At 43.1% G+C, this 16,483-nt stretch overlaps 1 protein-coding gene across 2 annotated transcripts in view; it reads right to left on the bottom strand.

Annotated features, from left to right (window-relative positions):
* Positions 1 to 16,483, bottom strand: part of AKT1 (AKT serine/threonine kinase 1) — a 160,819-nt gene that overhangs the window by 128,580 nt on the left and 15,756 nt on the right. Inside the window, exon 1 of one of the 2 annotated variants that reach the window (XM_060754627.2) lies at positions 5,744 to 5,761. The exons of the other annotated variant lie outside the window; for it this stretch is intronic. The gene's annotated coding sequence lies outside the window, so the exon portion shown is untranslated. Of the gene's footprint in view, positions 1 to 5,743; positions 5,762 to 16,483 lie in introns of those variants that run through there. 2 annotated transcript variants of the gene reach the window in all.

The following is a 16,483-nucleotide window of genomic DNA, read 5'->3' as shown; positions in this document are numbered from 1 at the left end:
CATTCAAAGCACCCCTGACAGATGGCCATCCAGCCTCTGTTTAAAAGCTTCCAAAGAAGGAGCCTCCACCATAGATGCAGGAGCAACATCAGGAAAGAATGCCTCTAGAACATGGCCATACAGCCCCAAAAAACCTACAACAACCCATATTAATTTCTATCACACTTTAAACTGCTCTGTTTAAAGGGATAAGCTTAGTAAAAAGGGCTGGGATTTGCTGGTATTCATACTTTCACTACTGTTTGCCTCCAAAATCCAGTCCTCAGTGGAAAAGCTGTCTTCATAAATTCAGATGGCATGAACTTCTAACCAAAGTTATGAAATGCTTGGGTAATAATAGTCCCATTCACTACCAGGAGACCTACTGGCAAGATCTCGGCGGGGACAGCAATAACAGAATGAACTGTCTTCAATGTTGTTAAGTTATTAAGTCTGCTAAGCAGTGGTCCTAAACATACGGGTGAGCCTTATTTTTCCTGTAATATACCTGGAGGGCTCAGGCCAAGCAGCACTAACTGGCTTACCTAAAATCACACGATGAAGTGAGACCAAAGGAGAAATATAGTATGGGGATTTTCCAAAACAAGAGACTTAACATTCATAGAATCATAGAATCAAAGAGTTAGAAGAGACCTCATGGGCCATCCAGTCCAACCCCCTGCCGAGCAGCAGGAATATTGCATTCAAATCATCCCTGACAGATGGCCATCCAGCCTCTGTTTAAAAGCTTCAAAAGAAGGAGCCCCCACCACACTCCGGGGCAGAGAGTTCCACTGCTGAATGGCTCTCACAGTCAGGAAGTTCTTCCACATGTTCAGATGGAATCTCCTTTCTTGTAGTTTGAAGCCATTGTTCCGAGTCCTAGTCTCCAGAGAAGCAGAAAACAAGCTTGCTCCCTCCTCCCTGTGGCTTCCTCTCACATATTTATACATGGCTATCATGTCTCCTCACAGCCTTCTCATTTTAGGCTAAACATGTCCAGCTCCTTAAGCCGCTCCTCATAGGGCTTGTTCTCCAGACCCTCGATCATTTTAGTCGCCCTCCTCTGGACACATTCCAGCTTGTCAATATCTCTCTTGAATTGTGGTGCCCAGAATTGGACACAATATTCCAGGTATGGCCTAACCAAAGCAGAATATAGGGGTAGCATTACTTCCCTGGACCTAGACACTAGGCTCCTATTGATGCAGGCCAAAATCCCATTGGCTTTTTTTGCCGCCACATCACATTGTTGGCTCATGTTTAACATGTTGTCCACAAGGACTCCAAGATCTTTTTCACACGTACTGCTCTTGAGCCAGGCATTGTCCCCCATTCTGTATCTTTGCATTTCGTTTTTCCTGCCAAAGTGGAGTATCTTGCATTTGTCACTGTTGAACTTCATTTTGTTAGTTTTGGCCCATCTCTCTAATCTGTCAAGATCGTTTTGAATTCTGCTCCTGTCCTCTGGACTATTGGCTATCCCTCCCAATTTGGTATCGTCTGCAAACTTGATGATCATGCCTTCTAGCCCTTCATCTAAGTCATTAATAAAGATGTTGAACAGGACCGGACCCAGGACGGAACCCTGCTGATGGCACTCCGCTCGTCACTTCTTTCCAAGATGAAGAGGAAGCATTAGTGAGCACTCTCTGTGTTCGTCCATTTAACCAACTACAGATCCATCTAGCCCACTTTGGACTAGTTAGTTTGCCAGTCCCAATGTGGGCTAGGCAAAACTACGGTGAGACTTAACATTGTACTAGAAGAGAACACTTATAGTAATGTAGCAGCAAAAAAAAATGGTTGATAGGTTTGAAATAACTTCAGATTTTATAAGACAAACTTCAAAGAGGCATAGAAGAGCGTCTCCAAAAGTGATTGCACTACTTGGTAGAAAGACAAGAGTCATTTTAAGAAACATTATGTGACGGAAAGCGGATTCTTTCCCCATAGTTACTACTTTAGAAATCTAAAGAAACCACACAACATGACACAAAACACATCTCAACACCTTAGCAACAATAATTCCTGGCTGTAACTTCTTTCCATAAAAGGAAACTTCCCAACGGGTGCTTGTTAGCACAAGTGAATGCAAATGAATGTAAATCCACTAAGGAAAAGAACCAAGTCTGTTTTCAAGAATTGTATGAGTACACACCCCAAACAAAGCACGAAATTCCAAGCTGCGGGATTTCCCAAATGTTAATAGTGCAAAACATTTATTTCACTCACTGCATCATTTCTTTAAACAAATACCAAATTGCTATGGAGACTCAAAGTAGATTAATTGGATTTTCATGTCAGAAATTTATCTGTAACTTGAAATTCTTTTAGTCTTTATATGAGCTCGATAACAACTTCGGTTAGTGTATCTTCTGTACTTTAATTTTTTTTAATGTTTTGTTCTGTATACTATTTTGGATCTTTGTCATGGCCTTTGACTAGCATAATAACTGCAACGTGCTCAACATGGGATTGCCTTTGAAGACTGTTCGGAAACTTCAAGTGGTTCCGGCCCAACTTACCTGTCCAAACGTATCTCCCCTATAAACCATCTCTGAGGTTAAGATCTTCTAGGGAGGCCCTGCTCTCGATCCCACCTCCTTCACAGGTGCTACACAAGGCCTTCTCAGTGGTGGCCCCTCAACTATGGAACTCCCTCCCAAGAGAAATCAATAGGTACCGCTTCGGCAGGAAGGTAACAGTGCTCCATGCAGTCACAACAGCCACGTGACCTTGGCGGCATCTATGGACAATGCCAGGTCTTCGACTTCGAAGTGGGGATGAGCACCAACCTCCAGAGTTGGACTTGACTAGACTTAGTGCCAAGGGGAAACCTTTACCTTTACTTTACTCCCAGCAGACTCAGACTAAGGAAAAGCTTCATGAGAACCTCCACTCCTCTTAACTTTTTCCCAGTAGCAGCAAAAGTATCCCTCTGGGCAGCTAAACCAGGAAATCGCAATTGGATCATCCCCCACGAGGGTCTGTCTCCAGGGGCAAACCACGAATGGGCAACTTGGGAGTCCCTGAACAGACTCAGAAGTGGAGTGGGCAGATCAAAAGACAACCTGGCTAAATGGCACTCCCTAGAAGAATCCTCTACCTTGTGTAACTGTGGAGTAGAACAAACAACTCCGCATCTCTATGCTTGTCCACAATGTCCTGCCTCATGTACAGAAGATGAATTGATTAAAGCTACAGACAATGCGATCGCTGTTGCCCGTTTTTTGTCAAAAAATATTTAGCCACTTATGCTCCTTCTATTTTTGTGCTTATTTATCCAATTCTTTGGATACGAAATAAATAAATAAATGAATAAATAACATTTTCATCTTCAAGTGTGACAGTTTGAGCAGCCTTTATCCAGAATTTGGGTAACCAAAACAGACCAAAATTGTACACAATTTTGGGTGGCTCAGATAGAGACCCCTTTATTTTCAGGAGGTTCAATGAATACAAACTTCGTTCCATGGACAAAATTATTTAAACTCTTGTATAGAAAATTACCTTCAAGCTATGTGTATAATCAATCATACATGAACTTCATGTTTAGACTTGGATCCTGCCTCCAAGACATCTCATTATGTATGTATATGCAAATGCCGGTATTCCAAAATCTAAAAAAAAAGTCCAAAATCTAAACACTTCTGTCACAAGCATTTTGAATAAGGGATACACAACCTGTATTTTATGAGAGTATGTCAAGAGAGGAAGTCCACAGCTTTCCTCAGATTCAGAAAGGGTATGTTATCCAAAAAAAAAAGGTTAAGTTATAGTGACCTCATGGTATGTTACAATCTCAAATAAGTTTCATTGTGTTTACTATTTTCTTCCAAAATTGCAGCATCTCAGGGAAACTCCACCATATATGGTTAAAAAAATGAATTTCTACTTGTCAGAGCCAACACGGCTTTGTTCCCTGACTATACATCTCAAACAGACAAGAAGCAGTAAAACTCCACATAATTCCTGAAATCTTTCCAAAGTTGCACTGTTTCACTCATGACCAAGCATTCATTGGCTCATGACTGCAACACGGATCAACACATGTCTATGCAAAATAGAGCAACACTTCCACCCATGCTTTCCTGCTACAATCACTCAACTGCAAGTGATGTAAACACTGACATAGAAACAGAAGACAAACCTAGAGATGAAGGATATGTGACTCACTAGATAAGTAATGGGCAAACTTCGGCCGTCCAGATGTTTTGGACTTCAAAACCGGCTGTATGGAATTGTGGGAGCTGAAGTCCAAAACACCCGGAGGGTTGTAATTTGCTTATGATGCTGTAAAACAGTGGTTCTCAACCTGTAGGTCCCCAGCTGTTTTGGCCTACAACTCCCAGAGATCCCAGCCAGTATACCAGCTGTTAGAATTTCTGGAAGTTGAAGGCCAAAACATCTGGAGACCCACAGGCTGAGAATCATTGCTGTAAAGGGACCAGGATTCCACCTGCTCTTGGAAGCTCAGAGGGGTCATTCCTGGTTTGTACTTCATTAGAAGATCTCCAATGAAAACCATATGCTGTAGGCCATATTTCAGAGGAGAAACTGGCAAAACTACCTCTGAGTATTCCTTGCCTAAGAAACCCTTTAAAATATATGCAGTTGCTTTAACATAGCATTTCTCAACCTGGAGGTCGGGACCCCAGAGGCACGTCACGAGGGGGTTTCAGAGGAGTTGCCAAAAACCTTGAGAAAACACAGTATTTTCTGTTGGTCATGGAGGTTCTGTGTGGGACGTTTTGCCCAATTCTATCATTGGTGGGGTTCAGAATGCTCTTTGATTGTAGGTGAACTAGAAATCCCAGCAACTACAACTCCCAAATGTCAAGATTCTATTTTCCCCAAACTCCGGTGTTCACATTTGGGCATATTGAGGGTTCATGACAAGTTTGGTTTAGAGCTATCATTGTTTGAGTCCACAGTGCTCTCTGAATGTAGGTGAACTACAACTCCAAAACTCAAGGTCAATGCCCAACAAACCCTTCCAGTAAGTATTTTCCGTTGGTCATGGGAGTTCTGTGTACCAAGTTTGGTTCAATTCCATGGTTGGTGGAATTCAGAATACTCCAATTGTAAGTTAACTCTGAACTAAGAGATAGCGAACATTGACCAGCAATAAGGAGTAATTGGTTTATATCAGTTTGTATGAATTTTTTATTGGTTTTATTGTTTTTAGTGAGTATAGATGTAATGTATTGCTGCTGATTGTAATTTGCGTTATTCTGTTTTATTGTTGCTGTATGTTACAGGCATCGAACTGTGCCTTGGTTGTGTAAGCCGCCCTGAGTCCCCTTCGGGGTGAGAAGGGCGGGGTAAAAGTAAACCAAATAAATAAATAAATCCCAGCAACTACAACTCCCAAATGACGAAATCAATCCCCCTCACAACCCTACCAGTATTCAGATTTGGATGTATCAAGTATTTATGCCAAATTTGGTCCAGTGAATGAAAATACATCTCGCATATCAGATATTTACATTATGATTCAAAACAGTAGCAAAGTTACAGTTATGAAGTAGCAGCAAAAATAATTTTATGGTTGGGGGTCACGACAACACGAAGAACTGTGTTAAGGGGTCACGGCATTAGGACGGTTGAGAAGCACTGCTTAATTGGGTCGTGCTAGGAGTTCAACTTCATATAAATCCGAAAGGCTGCAAGGAAAAAACCGACGCGTCTTCATTGTAAGGTCGCAATCTCGTGCACGCTTATTTGGGAGAAGATACACAGGAGCTAGAGGGATTCTTACCTCGAAGAAGCGAAGCCACTGGACTGTCCCACTAGCCTTCTGTTTGTATTAGCAACCTTTGCTCTAGACTGGAGAGGAACACATTTTGAGAACCCCTGCTCTAAATTAAATAGTTTACAAGGGTCAACAGAGTTCACCCCGGAGAAGAAACAGCTTCAGAGCCACAATGCCGCAGAATCAATGCAACGCGCTGGCCAACAGCAATCCTTTCTCCTGAATAGGCTATAAAAGAGTACGTTCGTTAATATGCAACCGTGCAAAATTAAAACGCCGGGCCTTAGAAGTGCACCATGCGTTTCCCACGCAGGACATACCACCGGAAAACATTCTCTGCCGTCATTTATTTTGCATAAAAGAGAACACTTTCACAAGGGGAGGGGAGCAGGGGGCCGGCACAAATTATAAAAATAAGTGAATAATAAGTGAATAAATAAAAGTGGCCGGGCGAATGACCTCATCTGGGAACCATTCCTAGAGTTCCAGTGAATAGGGGGCACCCAAGGTAAGCGTGGCCTGTTTGTCTAGCCAGCGGCCACGTGACGCAGCCCTGCTAAAGATATCAAAGTAAATCAAAGTGCAAAGATGTAAAAGAAGTCTCTACTAGAGGTTGCTCAGGGAAGAAGGAAGGGGGGAAAAAAGGAAACCGTTCTCTCCCCAGCCTTAGAGCTCCATAAAGTGCAATTGTCAACAAGGTGCTGCTTTGGCCTCCTTGTGGGTTTTATATTGTGTTAATGTATTCATGAGTTGGCCAAAGTCTTCAGACTGCAAATAATATCAAACAGAGTTGTTTGGAAAAGACAGCCCAGCCAAACAGAACCTCTGTAAAGCAACTAAATCCTCACAAGGAAGAGGGTTTTATTATTAAGACTGAAAATTTGAAGGAAACAGTAGTAACACAGGGTTCTTGTAGGTTTTTCCGGGCTATATGGCCATGTTCTGGAGGCAATTTTTCTCCTGATGTTTCGCCTGCATCTATGGCAAGCATCCTCAGAGGTAGTGAGGTCTGTTGGAAGTAGGAAAAATGGGTTTATATATCTGTGGAATGACCAGGGTGAGACAAAGGACTTTTTTCTGCTGGGGCTAGCTGTGAATGTTTCAGCTGATCACCCTGATTTGCATTCAATGGCCTGGAAGCGCCTGGGGGGAATCTCTTGTTGAGAGTGATTTTATTGCCTGTTTGTTTCCCCTCTGTTGTTTTGCTGTTGTAATTTTTGAGTTTTTTAATACTGGTAGTCAGATTTTGTTCATCTTCATGGTTTTCTCCTTTCTGTTGAAATTGTCCACATGCTTGTGTATTTCAGTGGCTTCTCTGTGTAGTCTGACATGGTGGTTGTGAGAGTGGTCCAGCACTTCTGTGTTCTCAAATAATATGCTGTGTCCAGGTTGGTTCATCAGGTGCTCTGCTACTTCCAACAGACCTCACTACCTCTGAGGATGCTTGCCATAGATGCAGGTGAAACGTCAGGAGAAAAATTGCCTCCAGAACATGGCCATATAGCCCGGAAAAACCTACAACAACCCAGTGATCCCGGCCATGAAAGCCTTCGACAATACAGTAGTAACACAATTCAGTTTTTTCCCCAGCATCTTTGCATGCCCCATGATACTTGCAGGCAGGGGATAGGGAAAAGGCAGAACTACTTAATACCTTCTTTGCCTCGGTCTTCTCACAAAAAGAGTCATCTTCAAACTCAGTAAGATTGAGTGGATGAGGGATTAGAGGACATCCAACCCCAAATTGGGAAACAAGTCGTCCAGGAATACCAGGCCGTTCTAAATGAGTTCAAGTCCCCAGGGCCAGATCAACTACACCCAAGAGTATTGAAGGAACTAGCGGAAGTCATTTCGGAACCACTGGCAATCATCTTTGAGAGTTCTTGGAGAACGGAAGGAAAGATGAGTGAAGGAAGAAGAGAAAGAAAGAGAAAGAGAGAGAGGGGGGAAGGAAGGACAGACAAAAGGAAGAATGGAAACAAAAACCAAAGGAAGGAAGGAAGGAAAGAGGCAGAGAAGGAAGAAAGGGAAAGGGAAAGGGAAAGAAAAGCAAAGAGGAAGAGAAGGAAGGAAGGAAGGAAGGAAGGAAGGAAGGAAAGAAGAAAAGGGAATGGGGGAAAGAAGGAGAGAAAGAGGGAGGTAAGGTGGGCCACAGGAACGCGTGGCAGGGAAAGCTAGTAGTATATATATATTTTACTTTCAAGGGCATCCACGAACGTGGAGGGCCAACTGTATTCTACAAAACAAGCTTTTGTATTTTCAGGAGGCTATTTATTCTATACTTCTGAGAACCTTGAGTCCTGTCCTTACAAGATGGCCAGGCTCTTGTAAAACAGGGGAGGGAACCTCAGGACATGAGATCAAACACATCAAATCTAGGATGCTTCCCTTTTATAGGTGCATGTTGTCCCTATTACAGCTTTTATAGGTACATTTTGTCCCTATTTTTAAAAGGCTAGATATTTCTTTCCTAAGGCTGAGTTACTGGCAATAAGAGCTCAAATATGTCAAACCACCCCTTTTTTGCCTTTGGCCCACTTATAAAGGAATGCAGGCTTCCGAGAACTTTTCTGAAACCATCGTCTGACCGTTGGCCACCTTGATAGAGGTGGGGTTCTCAACTTTGTCTGTAACATATTTTGGCCATCCATTCCAACACATTCAAACATTACTCTGGACTAACAGTTTGTGAACCAGTTTTAGAGGGGATATACCACAGACCCATCATATCCATGAGAGCTCCATTCTGGAACCTGCTGCAGATACCTTGAGAAGCCAGACTTGGCCACGGTGGTCCACACTCTTGTTACATCTCAAATAGACTACTGCAATGCATTCTACGTGGGGTTGCCTTTGAAGACTATAGATAGACTATAGAAGACACAGATAGATATCTACATAAAAACTCCAACCATCACCCAAGTCAAAAAAGAAGCACCATTAAAGCCTTGGCAGACCGTGCAAAAAGAATCTGCTTCCCACTGGGTTTAAAGAACCCCACCTCCTCCAAGATGAACTGAACCACCTAAACTGGGCTCTACAGGCCAATGGATACGCCACCTCAGACATCAGAAGAGCTGCAAGACTGAGAACAAGCCACGAGCGTAAAGACAAAGATCCACCCAGAGAAAAAGTGATCTTGCCATACATCAAGGGAACCACTGACAGCATAGGGAAGCTGATAAGGAAACACAACATACAAACCACCTACAGACCCACCAAGAAAATCCAACAAATGCTATGTTAAGCAAAGGACAAGAAGGATCCTCTCACCCACGCAGGAGTCTACTGTATTCCATGTGGACAAGTCTACATACGGACCACCAAACGCAGAATTGCCCAAACACAACTCAAGGAACATGAAAGGCACTGCAGACTACTCCAACCAGAGAAGTCAGCCATAGCAGAGCACCTGATGAATCAACCTGGACACAGCATTATTTGAGAACACAGAAATGCTGGACCACTCTCACAACCACCATGTCAGACTACACAGAGAAGCCATTGAAATCCACAAGCATGTGGACAATTTCAACAGAAAGGAAAGTATTAAAAAACTCAGAAATACAGCAGCAAAACAAGAGAGAGTAAACAATCAGACACATCAAATCACCTCTCAACAAAAGATTCCCCCAGGCACTTCCAAGCCATTAAATGCTAATCAGGGTGGTCAGTTGAAACATTCACACCTAGCTCTAGCAGACAAAAGTCCTTTGTCCCACCCTGGTCATTCCACAGATATATAAACCCTTTTTCCTAGTTCCAACAGACCTCACTACCTCTTAGGATGCTTGCCATAGATGCAGGCGAAATGTCAGGAGAAAATGCCTCTAGAACATGGCCATATAGCCTGGAAAAACCCACAACAACCCTTTGAAGACTGTTCAGAAGCTTCCAGTAATCCAACGTGCGGCAGCCAGGTTCCTTACTGGAATGGCATACAGGGAGTATATAATCTCCATGCTGTGTCAGCTCCGCTGGCTGCCAGTCTGCTACTGTGTACAATTCAAAGTGCTGGCTTTAGCCTATAAAAACCCTAAACGGTTCCGGTCCAGCTTATCTGTCCGAACGCATACTGTAAAAACACAGTAAATAAATAAATAAATATGACACAATCATGACATATTATTAAATGGTGGTGAGGTGAGCATTCAAGCTTCAGAGGATCCGCATTCATGCTGCTGCCAATCAATAATACGGGATGTAATGATCCACAATTACTGGAAATCATGGATCAGGATCCCATGAATCTGGAGGGCCCACTGTACACTGATACCATAATGAAGTTATCACTGTCGAATAAGCAAATAGGTTGTCATGAGGTTTCCCTCAAAATGCGAGCCACAATAATTGAATTTTCCAAAATACCTATTCCTTCCACTGTGCCCATTATGCTATATGGCACTTACACAAGGCTGCTTTTTAAGAGCTATAAATTGATTTTAAAGGCTTTTTATATAAAGAAACCCTTCTACTTCCAACCAGAAAGAATAACTATGCAATAAAATAATAGATGTACATCAAGACAGACTGCCGATCTATCCATCCTGAGAGAAAGCAGCTTTCTACGATTGCAAGGGGAGATTCACCCTAGCCTTCTAACCTGAATGGGTTAGACCACTGAGCTGCTGAACTTGCTGACCGAAAGGTCAAAGGTTCGAATCCGGGGACTGGGGTGTGCTCCCGCTGTTAGACCCATCTTCTGCCAACCTAGCAGTTCAAAAACGTGAGTAGATCAATAGGTACCACTCCGGTGGGAAGGTAACGGCACTCCATGCAGTCATGCTGGCCACGTGACCTTGGAGTTGTCTACGGACAACACTGGCTCTTCAGCTTAGAAATTGAGATGAGCACCAACCCTCAGAGTTGGACACGACTGGACTTAATGTCAGGGGAAAACCTTATCTTTCTTCCCAGTACTGGGGTTCAAGGCAACTATGTTGTTGTGTGCCTTCAAATCATTTCTGATTTATGGAAATCCGAACAGGGTTTTCTGGGGCTGAAGATGGGTGAGATGACTCAACAAGGGAACACTAAACAATAGGGCTGGTCAATTAGTTTCGTTAATTCGTAATTCGTTAAAAAATTCGTTAATTTTTGAATTACGAAACGATTACAAAACATTTTTTTTAACCTGGAAGTGTTTTTAAATATCGAAACGGCAGGCGCCAAAAAATTTTGTATTTCCGTCCATTTCGGAAATACGTAAGATGGCCGCCTGCCGATGCTTGCTGAGAGGGGCGAGCGAGAGGGGCGAGCGAGCGGCGAGCGAGAGGCGAGCGAGAGGGGCGGAAGCACTCTCTCCTGACATTTCACCCACATCTATGGCAGGCATCCTCAGAGGTTGTGAGGTCTGTTGGAAACTAGGCAAGTGGGGTTGATATATCTGTGGAATAATGTTCAGGGTGGGAGGAAGAACTCTTGTCTGCTGGAGGCAAGCGTGAATGTTGCAGCTGGCCAGCTTGATGAGCATCGAATGGCCTTGCAGCTTCATGGTCTGGCTGCTTCCTGCCTGAATGTTGCAATTGGCCAGCTTGCTAAGCATTGCCAATGCCTATTAATAATAATAGCGAGCGGCGAGCGAGAGGGGTGAGCGAGCAGCGAGCGAGAGGGGCGGAAGCACTCTCTCCTGACATTTCACCCACATCTATGGCAGGCATCCTCAGAGGTTGTGAGGTCTGTTGGAAACTAGGCAAGTGGGGTTGATATATCTGTGGAATAATGTTCAGGGTGGGAGGAAGAACTCTTGTCTGCTGGAGGCAAGCGTGAATGTTGCAGCTGGCCAGCTTGATGAGCATCGAATGGCCTTGCAGCTTCATGGTCTGGCTGCTTCCTGCCTGAATGTTGCAATTGGCCAGCTTGCTTAGCATTGCCAATGCCTATTAATAATAATAGCGAGCGGCGAGCGAGAGGGGTGAGCGAGCAGCGATCGAGAGGGGCGGAAGCACTCTCTCCTGACATTTCACCCACATCTATGGCAGGCATCCTCAGAGGTTGTGAGGTCTGTTGGAAACTAGGCAAGTGGGGTTGATATATCTGTGGAATAATGTTCAGGGTGGGAAGAAGAACTCTTGTCTGCTGGAGGCAAGCGTGAATGTTGCAGCTGGCCAGCTTGATGAGCATCGAATGGCCTTGCAGCTTCATGGTCTGGCTGCTTCCTGCCTGAATGTTGCAATTGGCCAGCTTGCTTAGCATTGCCTATTAATAATAATAGCGAGCGGCGAGCGAGAGGGGCGGAAGCACTCCCTCCTGACATTTCACCCACATCTATGGCAGGCATCCTCAGAGGTTGTGAGGTCTGTTGGAAACTAGGCAAGTGGGGTTGATATATCTGTGGAATAATGTTCAGGGTGGGAGGAAGAACTCTTGTCTGCTGGAGCGAGAGGGGCGAGCGAGCGGCGAGCGAGAGGGCCCGCCAGAGTGAGTGCCTGCCTTCCCTCCTTAATAATAATTAATAATAATTAATCCCTATTCTACTAAATTAATAATTAAATTTAAAAAATATTTAAAAAAATATTGGAAAAAAAAGGGCGCCATCTTTACAAAATGTTTTGTAAATATTTACGAAATTTCGTAAATACCGAAACTTTTTTTGGGGAAAGTTTTGTAATTATTTTAAATATCGAAACAAAAAAAACCCCGAATTACAAATCGATTTTAGAAACAAATTTTTGCGTTGTTACCCAGGCCTACTAAACAAGATGCTGTTTTTGCTTGTGTAATGCCTACAATGGCAAGTGTAAAAGTGTCTACTCTTCGACCTATTGTGAATCAGCCTCATTATGAAGATGCAGGTTTACGGGCAAGAACGAAGACAGTTTATTCCATGTATAGTGGAAAACCAAGGGAATTGGTAAAGATGGGGATGAATTATTACATTTTAGAAGATTTCTACTGCCTAAAGAGACCTAATCCTGGCTGCAACATGCCAGAAATTCGGGATGTAGAAGATCTCTCCAACATTGGAAAAGTTCCCTTATGCGATATTGTGGGCAAGAATCTCAGACCATACTTCCGGACAGTATTTGACAATGACACACACACACACACACACACACACACACACACAAAGTATATACAAAGTATATACAAAGTTAGCTTGTTAAGTTGTACTGAGTTGATGTTATTTTATATTTTGCTTTGATTGTCTATTTGTTTTTGGGCATTGAATGTTTCCTTCCCATTTTGTAATTTTTTGTATACCACTTTGAGTCCCTTCGGGGAGAGAGAGCTGGTTATAAATAAAGTATTATTATTATTATTATTATTAAAGTTTTGTTATTGTTGTTCTTGTTGTTCTTGTTGTTGGAGACCCCAGTGGAACAGTGGGTTAAACCCCTGTGCCGGCAGGACTGAAGACCGACAGGTCGCTGGTTCAAATCCGGGGAGAGCGGAGGAGCTTCCTCTACCAGCTCCAGCTCCTCATGCGGGGACATGAGAGAAGCCTCCCACAAAAATGATAAACATCAAAACATCTGGCCGTCCCCTGGGCAACGTCCTTGCAGACGGCCAATTCTCTCACACCAGAAGCGACTTGCAGTTTCTCAAGTCGCTCCTGACACGACAAATATATATATATATATATATATATATATATATATATAACTGGCTGAGTGAAGATCCAATCCCTGGTCTGCATAGTTGTATTTTAATACTCAAACCTCTACACCACGCTGGTTCCATCAAGACAGCTCGCAAAACATTAAAACCAAAGCAGACCAAAGCCATCCATCTAGCTATCTAACTCTTGAATTTATATCCCATCTTTCTCCCAAGATGGGATTTAAGGACCGTTAAAGTAATTAAAAAGGGTGTGATTTCAAAAAGCAATTAGACAATCTATAAAATTAGAACCATATGCAAACTCAAGAAGACGAAAACAAGACTGCGTGGCACGAAAGAAATGCCCATTGTAGTTAATCACTGAACGTCTGTTGGAACAAGAAAGTTTTCACTGGCTTGGGGAACAAAAACAAGAAAGGATCCATCCTAACCTCCATGGGGAGTCCCAAAGTCTAGAAGTAACCTTCACCAAAGGACCTTTTATTTGCATCCACATACCTGAGAAGCCGGTGGAACTGAAATAATGACACAGGAATAGGTGATGGGGAGGACTGAACAGACACTGCGCTTCCCATGTGTCAGTCACTTATAAAGGAGATGCTTTACACCATGTCCAGATATCTAGCCATCTGACTCAATATCTAGCCTGTACTACCATTAGACAAGCTGTGTGAATGAAACTTCAAGTAGCAAATAATTAACATAACACAATACAACCCACATATCTGCAGGAGATACAGTTCTGAACATGGAAACAAGAAATCATGAACCCTTTTGAAATGAACAACTGCCACAGAATCACCCTGCAGGACCTAAACATTCATAGTTATGTTCTCCTGAAATTTGTTTGGTCCTCCAGTGCAAGTCTATGGTAACGTTCAATGAAAGCATACCATAGTATGACCTGGAAGACCTATTACATTTGTAGAGACATATTTTATTGAATACAGATAATGCTACCTATGTCCAATAAAATTAGCCTCTCTACGAATGTTATAGGGCCTATAGGAGATGTGCTATGTCTATGTTTACTAACACTGGTAGGGGGACATGGGAGTTTTCTGTCACATGCGCCCAAACATCTAAGGCAGTGGTTCTCAACCTTCCTAATGTCACAACCACTCAATACAGTTCCTCATGTTGTGGTGACCCCCACAGTTGCTGTGATTTATAGTTAATCTACCATCAAAGAGCAATCTGAACTCCACTAACAATGGATTTGAACCAAACTTGGCACAAATCCTCAATATGCCCAAACGTAAACACTGATAGAGTTTAGGGAAAATAGATATTGACATTTGGGAGTTTTAGTTGCTGGGATTTATAGTTTGCCTTCAATCAAAGAGCATTCTGAATTCTATCAATGATAGAATTGGGCCAAACTTCCCACACAGAACCCCCATGCCTTGAAGGGACTCGCTGGCACGAACTTCCCTCTAGCCTCACACCCTCTTCCCTTGCCCGCATATTCACACCACGCCTGCTCTCCCCTACCCACTTGGGAGTCTCAGGATTCGCTGTCTGTTTCCATAAAGGAAGAGAAGGACAGGTGGAGGGATCTTCAACCTTCTTTGCCAAAGGGGTTCCTAAGACCATCAGAAATATATGTTTTCTGATGGTCTTTGGTAACCCCTCTGAAACCCCCTCACAACCTCCCCCCCCCAGGGGTCTCAACCCCAGGTTGAGAAACACTGATCTAAGGGAAGATTCAAACTGTATCATTATAGCATTAGGATTCTACTTAACCTATTTCTACTCTCTCAATTTCTGATAACAACCAACATTTCTTCTACAGGCAGTCCCCAAGTTATGAACTACTTAGGTTCTGTAGGTTTGTTCTAAAGCTGAATGTGCATGTAAGTTGGAAGAGGTACATTTTAAGTGCAACTCCATCTATCTATCTATCTATCTATCTATTTGTCTATCTGTCTATCTGTCTGTCTATCTATCTATCTATCTATCTCCTTTGGATAGCATAGGGAAGAGTTAACACCCAAATCTTTCATATAATTCGGACTTTTGGGGGGGGGGGGAGCATTGTATTTTAAGGAAACCTGACTTACTGCTCACAAAAATTAGAGGTCTCCTGAGTTCCAAAATATTCTGGAAGGAAAGGACAACTCAACACCTTCCTCTTGGCACTATAATTTGTGCAAGCTTCCATAGCTGAGTGAATATTAACCACCAAGAGCTGATGTTTCTATCTGAGTGGAGCATAATATGAGCCTCACGGGGCCTGCTTTTAAGGAAACCAAACCTAATTGAAACCACTAGATTGGTCTTCTGCCCATTTTAATCAAAATCCCATCAGCTGAGCCTTGCAATTAATGCAATTTCCTTGCCACCAAACAAACAAACAAATAAACACACACAAACACACCCTGGCACATGTCCATGACAGTCAATGCAAAATATATTACAACAAGCCTGGTAAAAGCATTATTATGTATTTCGGGATAAGGGGTGTTCAACCTGTACATTACCTGCGACCTTCATTTTAGTACATGTACAGTGCTTTTTAACACAAAGGTATATTTTCAGGTACGACACCCGCAGACTCGAGAACATTATCTGTCACTTTATTCCCACTTATGTTCGTTCTGTTGTGTGGGCAGGGAAGGCTTTCTGGAATATCTCTTCATTCAGTGACAAGAAAAACAGGGGGCAGAGACCAGCAATGAGTAGTTACGGACAGAGACGTGAGTACAGAGTGGGAGGACTTGAAGAGCGCAAACTGGCTCAACATCGAGACGCCTCACGCAGGCATTTTAAAAAGAGATTAGAAGTTAAAAGAAGCTGGAAAAAGAAGTTAAAAGAGGCTGCCACCATCCAAAACAAATCTACGTGTGAGAATACGCTGTCCACTTCACTATGCGTACCACCATGCAATTGCGTACAGTCACGATGAACTTCCCCACGCAAAAGAGGGAGGGAAGCAAACGATGCTCCAGCACATCACAGATCACGGCACGACGCCAGCACTGCAGTGGCCTTCTGGAGGTGTTGCAGAGACGCCAGGGCAGATTTTCAGAAATCACACTGTGCCACTCTAACAATCTCAGAACCACAAAAACCAGCAGATCAAGGTAAAATAAAGGGAAAGGTTTCCCCTAACATTAAGTCTAGCCATGTCCGACTCTGGAGGATGATGCTCATCTCCATTTCTAAGCCAAAGAGCGTTGT

Source organism: Anolis sagrei, chromosome 1 (genome assembly GCF_037176765.1).
Source record: "Anolis sagrei isolate rAnoSag1 chromosome 1, rAnoSag1.mat, whole genome shotgun sequence".
In the NCBI taxonomy this organism is placed as follows: Eukaryota; Metazoa; Chordata; class Lepidosauria; order Squamata; family Dactyloidae; genus Anolis; species Anolis sagrei.
The sequence above is the reverse complement of the archived record's forward strand: the minus strand, read 5'-3'. Positions and strand labels throughout refer to the sequence as shown.